General features: G+C 41.3%; 1 protein-coding gene across 6 annotated transcripts in view; it reads right to left on the bottom strand.

Annotated features, from left to right (window-relative positions):
• Positions 1 to 18,314, bottom strand: part of ARHGAP28 (Rho GTPase activating protein 28) — a 177,277-nt gene that overhangs the window by 101,160 nt on the left and 57,803 nt on the right. For 2 of the 6 annotated variants that reach the window (XM_037805927.1, XM_037805928.1), the window contains exon 2: positions 16,031 to 16,121. The exons of 3 other annotated variants lie outside the window; for them this stretch is intronic. The gene's annotated coding sequence lies outside the window, so the exon portion shown is untranslated. Of the gene's footprint in view, positions 1 to 4,560; positions 4,729 to 8,824; positions 8,898 to 16,030; positions 16,122 to 18,314 lie in introns of all 6 variants that reach the window. One more of the 6 variants, XM_037805929.1, reaches the window with a different exon arrangement.

Raw genomic sequence — 18,314 nt, 5'->3', positions numbered from 1 at the left:
CACATGGCCTAGACCAGGGACAGCAAATTCCAACCATGGGACAAACCTAGCCCATTGATCGTTTTTGAAAACAGAGTTTGATTAATGCACAGCCTCTCCCATCTGTGTATGTATCATCTGTGGCAGCTTCCATGCTGCAATGCAGGAAAACTGAATAGCCTGCAAAGCCAAAGCATTTACTATCTGGACTTTTACAGGAAAAGTTTGCCAACTCCTGGCCTAGAGCAGAAGAATGTGTGCTGGGCCCAGGCTGCTGCTGTGTGCCAGCCCAGAATATCCCAATAGAGACTCTCTCCCTTCTCTGACCTCAGAGAAAACACTGTTATGGAGGAACCGCGGCTGTTAGGAGAACACCCTCTCCATTTCTCCACCACAAATGCATGCTGAACCTACCTGGAGAGCCGAGAAACTCTAAAACTTAATTCTCCTTTCTGGCAGATATTCTTCCCATTTTCTCCCTCACTGGATCTCAGGAAGATTGGGAGACTCAATCAGAACTTGTTTGTTCTTTGTTCTTACCCTGAATCTGAACCTTTGTGTGATGGTCCACTCATCTAGAGAGAAGAATGCTGTGCAATCCACTCTTGAATCTAGAAAATTGGTCTTTCATAAAACAAATATGCAGGAAAATAGTCTAATGGCAAACTGTGAAAATCAAAACTACATGCTTCAGTTGATTTCTCCAGAAAGTCTGTTTAAACCTGCTTAATCTTTCTTCATGCACCTAGGAAAAATTGGAATTGAAAAATTAAATTGGCCACGTGCCTTTGGAATTCAGTCTTGAGTTCTGTCGAGCAAGATCTGGGATAAAAGTGTGAGACCTTTAAATTGAACCTAAAACTGAAAACCATGGTGATTTTTTAATACCACAAAGCTGACGAAGACAATGCACTCTAAAACTAAATTTTTGAAGCATTGCTATGTTCTATGGAAAGACAGAGCAGTCACGCTCAAAATGTGTGGCCAGCGGGAGCTCACATTCCTGCTGGTGGGAACAGTGGGGCCTTCCACTCAGAGCCCTAAATTTAACCCTCTTCTTCCTCTCTAGCCATCCCAAATTTGTCCACTTCCCTTTGGGTGTTGGATTATGGAATGGAGGAATGAATGAAAGGGAAGAGAAGGTCTATACAAGACAAGTATCCATGCCCTGGATACTTAAAATAACAGTTCAAAGAATTACTGAAGGAGCAATTGTTCTTTGTCCTTATTTCAAGCCTAAGATCTTCTGCTCATGTGCCAAGGTCCTCTCTATTCAGTCACCGCCCATAACAATGATGGATGTTAAACTTATATAACATTTCAGGTCTTATTGCATGTTAATTATGAAGAAATAGAAGCTCCAGATGTTAAGTGACTTGCCTAAGGTCACATGACTTAAAAGTACGAATGGTCTTTGGGGAAGAAAGGTGGCAAGCTTTTACTCCCAATAAAATCAGTATAAATGCCACTCAAGTCACCCAAAAGGAAAGTGTTTCTTTCAATATCCTCATTACAGTCTCCTTAATGTTTAGAATGAAAGTTTGAATCAGGTAAATGTTAAGCATTGGGCTGGGAGCAGCTTTAAGGAGATTTAGTTTGTAAGTAGGCTGGAAACTGGCTAGATTAAGAGCAGTTCCCAAGGAGAACTGCAACATCTCTGCCTCTGGTGAATTCACCCAAGAATCCTTAGGTCAGAGAGGAAGTTGGAAGGGATGGGAGAGGTGTAGGTAGAAGTAGTGGAAAACCCCTATCATCCAAGTGGGGAGGGAAAACTACTGAGTCTCACAGACACAGGGATTAATACACCAATTAGGTTACTTTCCCCCATTTCCTGCTTAGCCAGAATGCCTACGAATGCAGGAGGGGCATTGACACTGTGAACCCATGCGTCTCACTTGGAGGTGTTACTCCACAAGTTATGTTTTGAAATGCTGTGGGAGAGCTTTTTTTCAACGTCACAATGACTAGGGGCCTTCCCGGCATTCAATAGGCTGAGGCCAGGGATGCGAGTGGGCCCACACACAGTGGGCAGTTCTGCACAGGAAGAATTCTCCTGTGTCACACTTGCGCTTCAAACATCTTGCTTCTACATTCGCCACTGGTGAAAAGTCTGTTTATAATCACCTAGAGCCTAATTCAGCTTTACATGGAAATACAAAGTATTTTTTATACACTGAGTTTTCTAGCAATGCAACTATAGTGCCTACAGAGGGAAAGCTGTACTTCGTTTTGTTAGAATATTCACCATTCTGGAAATCCAGGTCATCTGCAGCTATACAGCATGCAAGTTTTAGCCTCCATTAGTAGCTTTGTCATCCATGGTAATTGCAAGTATTAGGGCTCCCAACCGACCACTTCATTGAGACTACTAGTTTGTCAATCATACCCCAATATTTCCATATTGAAATACCTATTATTTTATTGTACATTCCTCTTATTTTTTTCCTTTATATTACAATGGGGCATTATATTGATTTTTCAAATTATACACGTGGGTAGATTATGTTATCTATAAATTTCATTTCAGGATGGTAAAAGGAGATGACGTGTCTGCTGGGGTTGAGAACCAGGGCTGTAGACTATTCTTTTCCTTTCTGGAAAAGCTCTCATTCCTGGCTTCCATGACTGTGGCATCCCCTGATTTTGCTAATCACTTTCTCTTAGTCAGTTTCACTGGATCATTTTCTACCCTTAAAAGCAGCCGTGTTCCTCGGAGTTTTATCCTCCAGTCCTCTATTCTTATCCTTTTATCTCACCCACCTACTCCTATGACTTTGACTAACAGTTCCATAACAAATTGCTCTCCAACCCAGACTGGAATTTCCCACCTCTTTTGTTGAATTCCACAGATTTTCAACTGCCAACTGTATACTACTTGGATTTTCTACCAGTGCAATATCAACAATATGCAGCAAGTCCAAAACAGAACTCATTATCTTCTCTGCAAATCTGCTCTTTCTGTCGTCGGTTTTCTTTGGTTAGTGATGATATACCATTCATCAGGTCTGCCAAATTAGAAAACTGGAATTATTTTGGACTACTTCATTATTTCTGACTCCCCCAAAGCAATTGTTCACTAAATCCAAACTATCCCATATATTAAAGATATCTAAAATCTAAAGCATATGCTTCTGTACTTTTTCTGAAAAGCAATACAACGGCATTAAAACATTAAGCAATTGTTTGCCAAATCCAAACTATCGTAGTTTTAAATACTGCTAAAATCTAAGGCACATATTTTTGTATTTTTCTGAAAAACAGTATGGTGGCATTAAAATCTTAACAGTAAGTGAGGTTTAACTCATTAAATTCTACTTAAGGTACATAGACTATGGAAATAATAATAGTTTTAGATAAAGCTTTATGCACATAGATGTTAAATGTAGAGTTATTTATGAAAATTTGGAAACAATCAGTTAAGGTAATGGTTTTGTATTTCTATCATGCATCTATACAAAGGTGATTTTGTGGCCACTGAAATTATGCTAATGGAGTCTTTATTATAATAAGAAAATACTTTTCATAGTGTCAAATGAAAAATCAGGCTGTAAAATCACCTTAACGATATAAAAATATGCAAAGAAAAATGGAAAAAATTGTTAATGGTGATATCTCTGGTGAAAGTATTAAAGATTATTTTTATTTTCCTCTTAATATTTTTTTCTGTTCTCTTCCCAATTTTCCACAATGAACATGCTTTTCCTATAAATCATTATTTTAAGTCCTTTTAAAGTCTTCTCCCTTTTCTTGCCGGTGGTGCTCATACCACATTTGAGTCATCTGTTGAGAAAGCTTCTTAATGCTCTGTCCTTCCTTCCTCTAGCTTTCCCCTTGGGTCCATCCTCCAGGTGCCACACCGTCAATCTCTTCCAAGTGTAGCCCCATTCAGGTAGCTCCCCTTCTGCTGAGTCCTCACTGTGCTAAGGCAAAGGTGCAAGCACTTAAGTCTGTCTTATGAAGGTCTTACACCCTCTCTCCCAAGTCTTTTTCCTTCAACCTCATCCCTGCATTCCTCACCAATACACACACCTTCCCACAGTTGCCTGGGGAAATCAGGGACTGTGGCGTGTTTTGCAAGGTTATTTACTTTGACAAGAAGTCTCTTTTCCCTCTTTGCTGCTAGGCCAGATATTTTAGTTTGCTTAAGCAAATGGAATTAAATGGGTTAGGTTAAACGATGGGAATTTATTTGCTTCGGGAATTTACTTGAGACCAAGAAAATGTCCAAATCAAGGCATCATCCAGGCAATGCTTTTTCCCTGAAAACTATAGCATTCTGGGGCTGGCTGCCGGTGATCCTTGACTCCTTTGTTACATAGCAAGGCACACAGCAGCATCTCCTGGTCCTTTCCTTCTCTTCTGGGTTCCAGTTCAGTTTCTTGCTTCCTGTGGCTTTCTTGCTCTTTCTCTGAATTTCATTCTCTTATAAAGGACTCCAGTAGTAGGATTAAGCCCCCTCCTGAATGAGGTGGGTCACACCTTAACGAGAGTGGTCTCATATTTTTCTGGGGTACCTACAGTTCCAAACCATCACAATAGGTAACACAGTTACCCTTTAAGACTCAGTTCAAATGCCATTACCTCTGTGAAGCCTTTCCCGAGAGAGTTTGTGGCCACTAACACTGTTCTCCAAATATTGTTGCACATACTCCATTTTCCAATTTATCTCTTGGTACAAAAGAGAAACCGGGCTCGCTCTAAGACGGCGGCAGAGAGAGGAGTGGAAGTTAAGTAGCTCCCCTGGAACAACTAAAAAAAATCAGAAACAACTATAAATAATCCAGAATAAATGCGGGGGGACAAACATGACCGTCCACTCATCATACACCAACCTGAATTGAGAGGAATGCCCGAGATCACAGAATAAAATCTGTAAGTAAAAACTGCAGATCCAAATCGGGAGACCCCTCCCCCCACAGCCTGAGCTGCAAAGCCTCCTGGTGCCAGAAAGAAGCTCTCTCCCAGCAAGCGAACACAGCTCAGCTGAGCTCTAACTGGGGTTTTAATTAGTGAGTGTGAACTGCTCACTACGAGATGCGAATCCCCAACAAGCAGACAGAGGCTTTGGGTGACGACTGACCTTTGAGAGCCAGAGGGTCGCCTCGAACTAGCGCTGAAGGGGACTCTGTTCCTTTCTTGGCTCGGTGGAGAAAGCCTCAGCCATTTTCAGTTCCCAGTTCTGTGACCCAGACAAGGGTATAGCACAGGCAGAGAGAGACCATTGAAATGCTAATGACCTCCCCCTAGGGCCTCTATCTTCTCCAAGAGGAAAGGGGTGGGGCCCAGCTCTACTACCTGCCTTTCATTCAGAACTTACAGCAGTCAAGAATTATAGGCTAACAGGAGCCACCTGCTGGACAGAAAAGCACAGTGACTGGAGGCATCACAGGGTGTACCAATTTTCTAAGACACACCCTCAGGGCAACTTGACACTGAATATTTCTTCCTTCTGGGACCTGAGCCCATTCTGCCCTGGGAAAGCCTGATTGGGATAACCAAGGAAACCATGCCTACACAACATAAAACTACAACCTACACCAAGAAAAATGAGGTTATGGCCTGGTTAAGGGAACAAACTTGCACTTCAACTGTGATGCAGGAATTGAAACAACTAATAATAAGTCAATTCAAAAAGTTTAGGGAAGATATGGTGAAAGAGCTGAACCGTATAATGAAAACACAGGACGTACATCAGATAGAAATTGAAAGTTCAAAAAACCAACTGGCAGAATCTATGGAAATGAAAGGCACAGCACAAGAGATGAAAGACACAACGGAAACATACAACAGCAGATCTCAAGAGGTGGAAGAAAACACTCAGGAACTGGAGAACAAGGCATCTGAAAGCCTACACACAAACGAACACAGAGGAAAGAATGGAAAAATACGAGCAACGTCTCCGGGAACTTAAAGACAAAACAAAAAGCAAGAATTTACATGTCATTGGTGTCCCAGAAGGAGAAGAGAAGGGAAAAGGGGCAGAAGCAATAACAGAGGAAATAATCAATGAAAATTTCCCATCTCTTAAGAAAGACATAAAATTACGGATCCAAGAAGCGCAGTGTACCCCAAACAGAATAGATCTGAATAGGCCTATGCCAAGACACTTAACAATCAGATTATCAAACATCAAAGATAAAGAGAGAATCCTGAAAGCAGAAAGAGAGAAGCGATCTATCACATACGAAAGAAGCTTGTAAGACTATGTGTGGATTTCTCAATAGAAACCATGGAGGCAGGAAGGAAGTGGGTGATATATTTAAGATACTGAAAAAGAAAAACCACCAACCAAGAATCCTATACCCAGCAAAACTATCCTTCAGATACTAGGGAAAGCTTAATATATTCTCTGACAAACAGACAATGACAGAGTTTGCGAACAAGCTACCTGCTCTACAGGAAACACCAAAGGAAGCACTGCAGACAGAAAGGAAAAGACAGGAGTGAAAGGTTTGGCAAACAATTTTGGGAGATAGTAGCACAGCAATGTAAGTACACTGAAGAAAGATAACTGTGAATATGATTGAAAGAGGAAGGCTGGGATCATGTGGGACACCAGAACAAAAGATGGACGATAGAGACCGGGACTGTGTAACTCAGGGAAACCTAGGATGCTCAACTATTGCAATAAAAGGTAGAAATATGTTTTTACATGAGGTAGAACAAATGAAGGTCAACATTGCAAGGTGTTAAAAATAGGGTGGGATTGGGGGGAAAATACAATCAATGCAAACTAGAGGCTAGAATTAACAGAAACATTGTATTATGCTTCCTTTAATGTAACAAAAGCAATATACCAAAGCTAAATGCATATGGGGGGGGTGGGGATTAGGGGAAGGGTATGGGACTCCTGGCCTTGGTGACATTGTCTGACTCTTTATTCTACTTTAGGTTAATGCTATCTTTCCTTTTGTCACTTTCCAACTATCGAGTTCTTTTGTTTGCTTGTTTGTTTTTCTCTCTTTCTCTTGCCTTTTTCTTTTGCCTCTGTGCCTTCTTTGACTCTTCCTCCGTCTTTGTGGAAGAAATGTCCTTATACAGAGAGTGGCGATGGTGCTCAATACGTAAATACGTGACTATTTGGGGAACCAATGATTGTTTACTTAGGATGGAATGTATAGTGTTTGAACAAAACCACCTTAAAAGAAATGGGTTGATGAAGAAAACTTGAGGGCTCTATATTGAGTGAAATAAGACAGACACATAAAGGCAAACATTGCAGGGTCTCACTGATACGAACTAATTATAATATGTAAACTCATAGACATGAAATATAAGTTACCAGGATACAGAATGAGGCTAAAGAATGGGGAGTGGTTGCTTATTATGAGCAGAATGTTCAACTAGGGTGAACTTAAATATTTGGAAATGGACAGGGGTGATGGTAGCATGTAATGAGAATAACTAACAGTGCTAAAAGGTGTGTGAATGTGCTGGAAAGGGTAAGCTCAGAGTCACGTGAGAAGGAAAGTTGGAGGTTAAAAGATGGGAATGTATAAAACAGTGAATCTTGTGGTGGACAATCTCCGTGATTAACTATACAAATATTAGAAATCTCTCATGAACAGGAACAGGTGTATGCCACTATAACTAGAGGTTAATAAAGAGACATATAGGGAAAGTATACATACCTATTGCAAACTATATACTACAGTTAGTAGTACTTTAACATTCTGTCATCAACAGTAACAAATGTACTCTACCAAAACTATGAATCAATAATGGAGGAGGGGTGTGGTTAGGGGTATGGGAGGATGTGGATTTCCTTTTTTTGGTCTTTGTTTCTTTTCTGGAGTAGTGAAAATGTTCTAAAAATTGGAAAAAAAAATAATTGTGTAGATGGATGCACAGCTGTATGGTGATGCCATGGGCAACTGATTGTATACTTTGGATCTTTGGATAGTTGTATGGTATCTGAACAATCCCAGTAATAGATATATATATATATATGTATAAAATAAAATGAAGATCTACCAGACTTAAAAAAAAAAAAAAAAAAGAGAGAAACTGGCCTCAGGGATTCTTCTTTCAGAGCAGAAACTGTATTTTAATCATCTTTACATCCGTAGCTGCTAATACAAAGGCTAGAAAACCACAGGCACACAGAAGACATTTGATGAATTCATGTATATAGTCAAAATATGAAATATCTAAAATAAGCAAATCAATAGAGGCAGAAAGTAGATTAGGGGTTACCTAGGACTGGGAATGGGGAAATGGGGAATCACTATTTTAGAGGTGCAGAGTTTCTGTTTGGGGTCATGAAAAAGTCTTGGTTAAGGGATGGTGGTGAGAGTAGCACAACACGGTGGGTGTTCCACTGAAATGTACCCTTCGGAAGGTTGAAGATGGGAAATTTTGGTACCACAATTAAAAACGAACAATAATAAGCTTTAAGAAGAAAATGTGGAAGAGCCTGTGCTGGACTGGTGTCCTAAAGCCTAGAAGAAACTGCAGTCAAGCAATAGTTTCTGACCAGACAAAAGGCAGGAAGAATCAGAATGTGTTGAAAGAAACAGACTCATAGAAGAAGAAATCACAGTTGGATTAACCAGTGATTGATTTCTTTAAAAAAGTCTCTTGTGCCTATGTACTTAAAATACAAAAGTCTTTGAGCTGTGCCTAATACTTTTAATAATGAATTATAACGCTGGTTAAAACTGCAAATCTGAGTAGTAAAACAAACCACCCAAACAATTATTCTCTTTCTACATCCAGGGGAAGCCGTCATAGAGTTAATATTCAAGGTCCCACCATTCGGGGTTCTCAACTTTAACTGCGCAGGACAACTTTTTAAAATTTTGACATCTGGGTCACAGAATCCCAGGGGTTGGGGCCCAGATACCTGAGTTTTTTTTAAAGCTCCCAGTGTAGAGTACCCCTGTTGTGTGTGAAGGCAGCTTTCCCCAGTTGTGGACCTGAAAGGAAACAAGTTGCACTATTAAACTCGTACCTAAGAGTGAGAGCAAATGATATGCTCTTGGTATAAAAGAAAGGTAAATAACAGGATGGAGGCTGAAAGAATTTTTTTCACTCAAAGGATGCTGATTTTTATTTTGGTTGTTCAATGTTTTTTCCTATGCTGAAAATACACTTACAAGACAAAATTCAAATCTGTATCGATGATCATATTGGAACATTTCAGATATTTTTAGGCCAAAGGGAAAAGCCTAGAGAATAAAAAGATTTTCATGCTAAGAAACTGAGCTCCAAAAAAAAAATCTGCTCTTTTGGGGGGTCTTCTTTCCATTGCAAAGTTTTAATAGGTATGTATGGTAGATCTTGCTGTGGGAGGAATCTGGTTTGATGCAGTTAATCAAATTTTAAATGGTACAATCTTACGTCACTTTTCAGGGATTCATCTATCAATAGCAAAGACACTGGAACAACAGTTTTGAAGAATGAAGAGAACAGAAATAAGTGGTCTATACACCCCAAGAAAGTATCCTGGTTAGGAGGGTCACAGCAGGACAAGGGAAGCACAATGGGTTGGGAGATGTGACTGGGGAGGTAAACTGAGGTCCACTTCTCTCCTCTTGAGGGCTGCTTTCCTCCTTTGGATTCTCCCATTTTTATCCGCACTATCTCCCACCTATCCTGATCTGGGTACACACTGTCAGGGTAATTTTTCCAAAATGTTCTTTACTGAAAGCTAAAGAAAGGCAGGGAGAAGAAAATGAAAGGGTAAAAACTGGGGAATTTATAACACATAAGCATGTGACCCAATAGTGTCTAATTTCTAGCTGCAGTTTAGCTGTTATAAATTAACTCTAGAAATAATTTTCTTGGTTAGGTGACCTCAAAATGCCGTTTTCTTCAGCTGATCTTTTTTCTTCCATTTAAAGACAAGCATCTTGCTTCCAAATACCCTCCTTCCCGTATAAAACTTCTCCTTACTTCAAACACCGTATGTCTCCTGGGGAGTGGGGGTGGGAGGCGGATGGAGGTTCAACTAGTGTTTAACCCCCACCCATATCAAGAAATACGATCTGTATCTCTACCTAGTCCACACATAATCATGTATTTATATAACACAGAATTTCAAGAAATATCCTCATTACGTAGGATGTTACATGTCCATTTTTAAAAATGCTGATAGTGACCAACTAAATTGATTTCCTGGGTTACCACCTACAGTATGAAAAACATGGTGATCACATCTAAATGGGGGCTCATTTATAGATCAAAGATACAATAATGCCCCTCTCTCAGTTTCTCAGCTCTGCCTGCTTCTTGGGAATTCTCAGAAAGTGCTGGTTGGTTCAGTCATTTCTCAGACAATTAGAACAACACACAAGGAAAGGGCATTCACTCCACAAGTATGCCCGGAAGTCAATCCAAGTCCCAGCTGCTCACAAACAGAGGAAGCAGAGGACTGAGCAACTTGTGCTAACTGGAGGAGCCACCAGGCCAAAGAAGGGAAGGTTGGAGTTGGAAATGAAGCTAGAGAACCCCAAAGTTGGAGAGAGCTTCTCTATTGCTCAGTGTATCTCTAATCCAGGTAAAGGTGGCAAAGATCTGGGTTGTACCCCATTTTGTTTGAGTAATTTGGAATCTGTGTCATTTCATTTGTGTGAGTTATGCAGGGCCTGGAAGGGGAGTATTGCTTACAGATGGCAAAAAAAAAAGGATGGGGGCCTAATTAGAAACTCATACAAGAACCTTTACAAAAGCAGAATTTAGATTCTTTAGCAAGAACCCAAATCATTCCAAAGACAGCTTGTGAGATAATCATTTGTTTATGCTTTTTTTCCCCATGTATTTCCTTTTGTCAAAAATCAGCTCCTTAACTTCTGCAGGGCCCCAGCGGCCTACAGGCATTTGAAGCTCAGTAGTTACCTTGGTGCAGACAACTCTGATTCCACAGATCGTTAGATATTCCTGGGACAGATACTGCCACTTGTCAAAGAGTGACATTGCAATACAGTTTGAGAACAGAGGATGATAATCAGATACGTTTACACGAGATTTTCCAGTGCGACTACAATCAGAAAACACAAAGCTTTTCAAAGGATTCTATAGAGAGACGTCCTCAAATTCATCAAAGTATTTTAATTTAAATAACTATGGCCTTTCTGTCCACATCATTTTATTCGTATCCCTGTCACAGCATGTACTCCAGCTGACTTGACTTTGGCTGTGAACATGTCTTCATTCCTTCCCCAAATTGATTTTGCTCATGGCAGGGCGATGTCGCCTTATTCTTCTTTGTATTTCTAACTCCTACTCCCAGGCCTGGAATTTAAGAATGGATTCAATAACAGCTTGAGGAATTAACAAGGAAGGGAGTTGGAAGGATGTGAGCTCTGCACGGGATGGGAGGTAGGGAGGAGGCTGGAGGCAGGCAGAGGAAGCAAGGGGAATGCAGGATTTCCCCAGAAATGAGAGGCAGCACATTCAGAGAGGAAAGCGTCAACGCCACAGGGATTCCAGTCACTCACTCTGAGCAGGGAGCTTACCTGGAGCAACACTTCTTCACCTTCATTCATAAGTCACCCGGGAATCTGGTTAAAAACACAGATTCTGATTCAGGAAGTCTGGAGCAAAGCCTAGGATCTGCATTTCTAACTAGTTCCAGTTCGGACACATCTGAATAGCAAGGAATCACAAGGACCTGTTTTCTTGACTTGTTGGATTCCATGAGGGTTTTGGGAGGAAAGAAATAGCAAACTCAAACAGGGTAATCGAACATGCTTGAATTAAGGGGCTGTTTTCAAAGATGTGAACAGCATTAAGTGTAGCCAACAAGAAAAGCAAACTAGGACCTCAAGGCTAGCAAACGGAGGAGAAGCCATTACCTGCAGGAGGCTAGAGGGGCAAAGGGAGGGAGTGGTTAGCAGAATGAGAGAGCTGTGAAGCTAGAACAGGAGCTGTAGGGCACAGTTGGAGAAAGACACACCGGCTTTGGTCTCTTGGGCAGAGGAGCACAGGCACTTCCTGGGAAGGGGGATGGGCAGGGTGACTAAATACTCCAGTTCTCACTCTCTTCCCACCCTCCCATCTCCTCCTAGGCCCCCCACTGGCCAAACCCAACTGGGAACAAGGGGGCAAGCCTGTTGATGGCCCCACAAGAGCTTCCCAGAGCACAGAGCAGGTGGAAAGAAGTAGAAAATGGATTGGAGGGCAAAAGTATCTACCTAGCATAGGGACTTTTGACCAATTTAGCAATTTACTCTCTGCTGTGGTTAACAGCTAATACCCTAAACTCCACACAAACCACAAAGAAAATATTAGAGAATATGCAAACTCATAGAGACAGAAAGGGCTGGTGGAGAAGGTACTGAGATATTGAGAATAGATTAATCCCACTGAATGGTTTGCTTAGGTGGGGATGGGAGGGGAAGATTTATGCTGTAAATGTTTCCACAATTAAAAAAAAAGATAAACTAAAGAAATAATGACAAATTAAATGTAATATATGATACTGGATGGGATCTAAGAATGAAGCAGAAAAGGCTCAAAGGTACATTATTGGAGCATAAAAAGTGGAATAGAGAGCATAAGCTTTGTATCAATGTTAAATTTCTAGAACTTGACTGCACTTAAGGTGATTACATAAGTAAACACCCTTGTTCACAGGAAATGTACATGGAAGCATTATGTGTTCAAAGAGTATGATGTATGCAACCTACTCTCACACGTTCAGAAAATAGGTAGGTAGATAGATAGATAGAAAAAATGATACAGCAAAGGTGGCAAAATGTTAAAATTGGTGGATTTGGATATATGGGGGTGGGGTGGGGTGGGGGTATGTGGAGTCCTCTTTATGGGGTTTATATTATTTTTGCAACTGTCCTGTAAGTGTGAAATTATTAAAACAAACAAACAAACAAACAAAAAAACCCTTAAAACAGAAAGGATCTAGATACTAAGTAGGGCTACCTGAAAACAGAGCACCTTGAGTCTGTGTTTATTTTGTAACAGGCAATCTCCAGGAAGAAAAGAACTTCCAGGGGCTTAGTAAGTAGGGGCAACCTTAAAGATAAAAGAAAAACAAGCTGAATGCCTGAGGCAAAGGAATAAAGAGAGTGCTAAAAACCATTAAAAAGCCAGCTCATCAAGGGGGTGTATGCACAACTATGATGATATGTGAGCCATTAATTGTATACTTCGGCTAGTTTGGATGGTGTGTGAATATATCTCAAAAGAATTGCATTTAAAAAAAACAAACAAAAGACCCTTCTCTTGGAGAAAGAAGTTTGGTAGGAGAGGGGTTGGGTGGTTAAGAGGACCTCTGGGGTACAGTGCCTAAAACCCTCCAAATCCTTTTTAGAATTTAGACACAATATCACAGGTAGATTTCTAAGATTTGGGAAAGAAAGGAGACTGAAGAAAAATCAGAAACAGTAAGCACCGTGACTCAATAGCCAGTTCCTAAAAAATCCAACCAGAACTGTTAGAAAAACATAATTTTACAAACACGCACACACACACACACACACACACACACACACACACACACATCAAGGAATTTCTTATTAAAGCTCTAATCAAGGCTCTTAAGAATACATTATTAAAAAAGAGCAAAATCCTCGTATTTGGATTTCTAAAACGATAGACAGGGTCTTTCACCCACTGTGTCATCTCAACACACCTGGGGGTTGTCATGTTTTCCTGCATCATGGTGGCTGGGGCCGCCAAGCAAAGCAGTAGTTCTCAAGGCGTGGAGGCAGCTAAAAATGGCTGGAATCTCAAGGAAGTTAGAACCCGATCCGGGACTTGAAGGATGACTCAAATTTGAGTGCTCTTTTCCAGAATGACAGGCTATGATGTTGACGGAAGTGTCCCCTCTTCACCACCCTCTATTCCAAGCCCTATATTCAAAGAGCTATGGGGTGGCCTGTTCTCCATTTGCCCCAGGGGGAATTGCCAGGAGGGGGAAAAAAAAAAAAAAAAAAAAGAGCAAACAAAGATTCCAAATTCTTGACTCTAGTTCAAATGAGAGACAAAAGTAGTTTTGAGAAGAGATATGAACTGGCAGAACAAGTTTTTCCACCACCCTACTCCAAACTCAGGAGAAGGGAAAATTTTGGAGAGGAAAACTGTTATAAGCAGTTGGAGGTTCTGCACGCAGGGTATCACTCCCAGGAAAAAAATGCCATCGTGTATCAGGCCTGGTGTTGTGCTATCACAGACTTCCCCAAGAAGTTTGGGAGAATCTGGGAGGTGACTTGTCTCCCGCTTCCCTTCCTTCTTTAATTATTAAAGGAAGCAGACTGGTGATCTAGCCCAGGTCACAGGGACTTGAAAAATGCAGTGGAGATGGCAGCAGAGTGGATTTAGATATGATGGAGTGGGGAGTGCCCTGCATTGCCTAAGGGGCACTGAGTTTAGCAGAGATACAGAAAGAGACGAGACAGAGATTGACCAATTCCGAGTCTGATGACTGGAGATGAGGGTCCCAATGACAGAGTCTGCTGTCTGCACAGTTCCTGCCAGAAACCAGAGGATGGAGCTCAGCTCAGAGCAGAAAGCCGTCGGGGAAGTCACATCCGTGCCCACAGATCCACATTTCCATCCCATGGTATCACTCAAGCCTAAGGGGCTCAGGATGGCAGCTCAGAACCCAGAAGAAAAGTCCCAAGAAGGCTGAGTCAAGAATGGGGTGGGAAGGATGAAAGGGAAAGACCCTGAATTATTCCTCAATTCAACCAGATGCAACTAAGAAATCACTTGGTAGAGTAGAGCTGACAGGCTGTGGCTGTGGCAAGATGGAATGTTCTTTCTATCTGCAAGAAATGGGCATTCAGAAATAGCATATGAATTTTGTCACCAGAAATAAAAAAAAAATTACACTCTGTGACCATGAAATTCATGTGCATTACAAAACTGATTGATTTTCAGCAGCTTCCTTTGCTCAAATGTTATATGTGAATATTCGGAAAAGGTCAAATTCCATCCAGAAGCAGCAGCCCAGTGATCTAACCTCTGCATATGATGGGGAAGCTGATTCTGGTCAGCCATGGAGCCTTGTCGCTGAACTTCTCCAGGCTCTGACTTAGAGCTGGAAAGGGTTTTGCAGGTACAGCCCATTTTAACAAGTGGCAGCCTTGACAGGAAGTCCAGGTCTCAGATCTTATATTGAGACATGGAATCTACAGTCATGCCCTGAGCTGAAGTCTGAATATGGCCGCCCCCTCTTCTTTCCTCTCCTTTCCAATATCTTGCTCTGGCCTTGTGTTTTTCCGGAAGTTTCCCATACTATTCCAATCCATAGGGATCACTCTTACTTTGTAGCAGGGTGGTTGAATTTCTGCCAGAGGTTTGATGGAAAGATGAGTGTAGATCAGGGTAATTTTGAAACAATAAAGGATTATCAGAGGCCCACACACGTCTTGATAAATGGATGTTCACCATTACCTAGTACAGCTTTTCTGATAATGAGGAAGATGTTTAAAATGCTATACAAGGACAAGCAGATGTAGTTCTCTGTGAGGACTGGCATGCGATTGAATATAACCTCTGTCCTAGATCCACAGCACACATTGTTCATGAAATGGCTTTTAAGGGATCCTGGTATACCTGTACTCTGGGAGTTATATTCTGAAGCTTTTATTATAAAAATTCATTGAAAACAAAATGGAGATCGTGGAATATAAACACCCCACTCATATCCAGTTTGTAAAAACCAGTGGGGTAGGTAGTAAGGCCTCTTGCAATCATGCTTTACCCAAAGAAATGTGACAGCCATATGCAATTACAGAAAATGTCTGTTTTGCTAGCAGTATGTTCAAGCGGTATGAATTCCACAACCCTAATCAGCAGTCTGACGAGGACACCACAGCTTGCCTTGAGCACTTCAATATCTATCTTCATACTGCAGAGTTTGGGGAATTTCTCAGATAACGTGTTGCAGGATTGTTCAGTCCAACATCTGGACTGAAACTAAATTTGATATTTACAATGGCCTATGAAAAAACGCAGGCTCTTATGTCTGCAAGAGTCTGTGTCACAGACATTAAAGGAAAAACTTCTATTGTAAATGTGATTGATAATACTCAGGCAAGCGCTCTTGGTGACCTGGCTGGGAGAACAAAGGAAATGAACCTACCAGAGTGTCTGCAGATCACTTCAGATGTTCTGAGCCCTGCTAGGCTGCAGAGTTAGGCCAACGCTCTGCTTACTGATGTGAAGTGATGATTCTGTAAGAGGAAGGGAGGGATAAACCCTGAAAAAGGATAGTCTCCAAAATCCATTAGAATGAACTGCTGTGATAGTCTGATATCCCCTAATATCAGAGAATCTATCATTCTCAGTCCCATGTAGCTAGGTATGGTGTGAGATTTAGGAAAGTGGGAGAAAAACATCTCCATATAATGCAGTATGCACCAAGGTATTTAAAACAGAACACAAGAGAGAAACTGGCTCCATTCAAGGCATATTAATACTCAATAATTATGTCACATCGCTAGCACCAAACACTGGATAAAATACCTGTTGATTATCTTCAACAAGTCTATGAGAAATCATATAAATACAACTATAATTTCAATTTTAAAGATAAGAAAACAAATGCTCAAAGCAAGTTAATCCCTGGCCTAAGGTCTCACAGCTAATAAGTGGAAGAGCCAGGACTTGAACTCAGGCAGTCTTGACCTGAGAACTATTTGCCCCTAGACCTCTCGTATTTTCTCACAAGCTACCCGTCAGCAAGATTTCTGCTCATGCAATAGCCACAGCTAAAAGCCGCCTACGAATGTTCAACAGGACCAATTTTTAGAGAAGCCTCTTGTCACTGCAGAAAAAGAACACTACAACAGAATCAAGGAACTCACACATTTTTAGGACATAGGAAGTTGCCAGCAAAGTTTCCAAAACTCCACAAGAAAACCTGGAGTTCGATTATTTCAAGTGGGTTTCATTACTGCACTAATATATTTTAAAACTAGAAATGTAATGTGCAAACTTTATGAAAAAAAAAAAAATCCTAAAGGGAAGCTGGGACATCTAATCAAAACAGCAATATAAAGGGCAAACTCTGCCAAGTGTGGAGTCAATCCTCTGAGTGTGATACTAGTAAAGTCAGTGGCTAATGAGTTGGCCCCATCAAAGGAGCCATCCTAGAGGATGTGACCAGGTTGACAGAGACCTGGGAAACAGTGCACGGAGGAGCCCATGATGAAAGCACTGCTAAGGACGGGCCCCCTTCAACGTCAATGGCTTCTTGGGTTTGCCCTCCATTCTCCTTCAGCATCCTTCTACTCTGCAGCGCTCCCACCCAGGACCTCTCCCCATGGTCTCACCCATTTCCACTGCTTCACTTATAGGCCAAGGATTCACAAATCTTTGGCCTCCTCACTCTTCAGGATCTCAAATTTGCCTTCTATAGGTTCTCCTGCACCTTAAACGTATCGTGTCCAAATTCACCCCTCCCCAAAGTGCAATCGCCCTTTTCCCAATCTCCTAATTGGTTTCACTCCCCACCCTGCCAGTTTTCACTCTCCCTCTTCCTTGCCTTCTATCAGGCAAGTCCATCAACTGCAGTAAGTTGACCTCAGACACAGCACTCACATCCATCTTTTTCTATCCTGCCCTACATCCACTGTCTGAGCTCATCATGCATTCAAGCTACTGCACCACCTAACTGGTTTCTCAGTCTCTTGTCTCCTCCCATTTTAATACCGTTACAGGCCTTTGCAAGGGTTATGTAAAGAAAAGACAAGTTTTATTACTCCATTCTCTTATTTACAACCATTTGATGAGTCTCCCCCAATTGTTGGGCAACTATTCCAGACTCTTTCATTTGTATAAAGTTTCTACATAACCTTCCTTAGCTTACCCTGTCAAACTCATCTCCGGCTACTCCTCTCTGTCCCTGGCTCTCATCATATAGGCTAAAATTCAACCAAAATGACGTGATCACAGATCCTTAAGTAGCCTATGAACTTTAAAGAATCCCTGCCTTCCTTCATGCTGTGACTCCTCCCCGGCTTTCTGTTCCCCTGGATGAATCCACACTTCAGACAAGCAGCAGTGTCTTTCTTGCAAAGCAGTGAGTTCAAAGACTCTCACACTCCGGGATCCCTTCCTTGAGCTCTTTCTGAAAGAAAGAGCCCCTTGTCCTAGCAGAACCATCCATCTGTACCCTCATTCCCCAAACTCTTCAGATATTCTTTGGATGATAGCACTTGTCTCACTGGTTAAAATGAGTCATTTGCCTCCCTACCTAGACCACATGCTCCTTACGGCAGTTTAGTTTACTGATTTTTTGTGTGTTTTATAATTCATTCTCACCCAATAGAGACCCTGGCAATTCCAAATGTTCAATGACTATCTATGGAATAAATAATATCAGCCTGGGACCTTATAATAAGTATAGTTAAACTGTACAGACT

This window comes from Choloepus didactylus, chromosome 16 (genome assembly GCF_015220235.1).
Source record: "Choloepus didactylus isolate mChoDid1 chromosome 16, mChoDid1.pri, whole genome shotgun sequence".
In the NCBI taxonomy this organism is placed as follows: domain Eukaryota; kingdom Metazoa; phylum Chordata; class Mammalia; order Pilosa; family Megalonychidae; genus Choloepus; species Choloepus didactylus.
The sequence above is the reverse complement of the archived record's forward strand: the minus strand, read 5'-3'. Positions and strand labels throughout refer to the sequence as shown.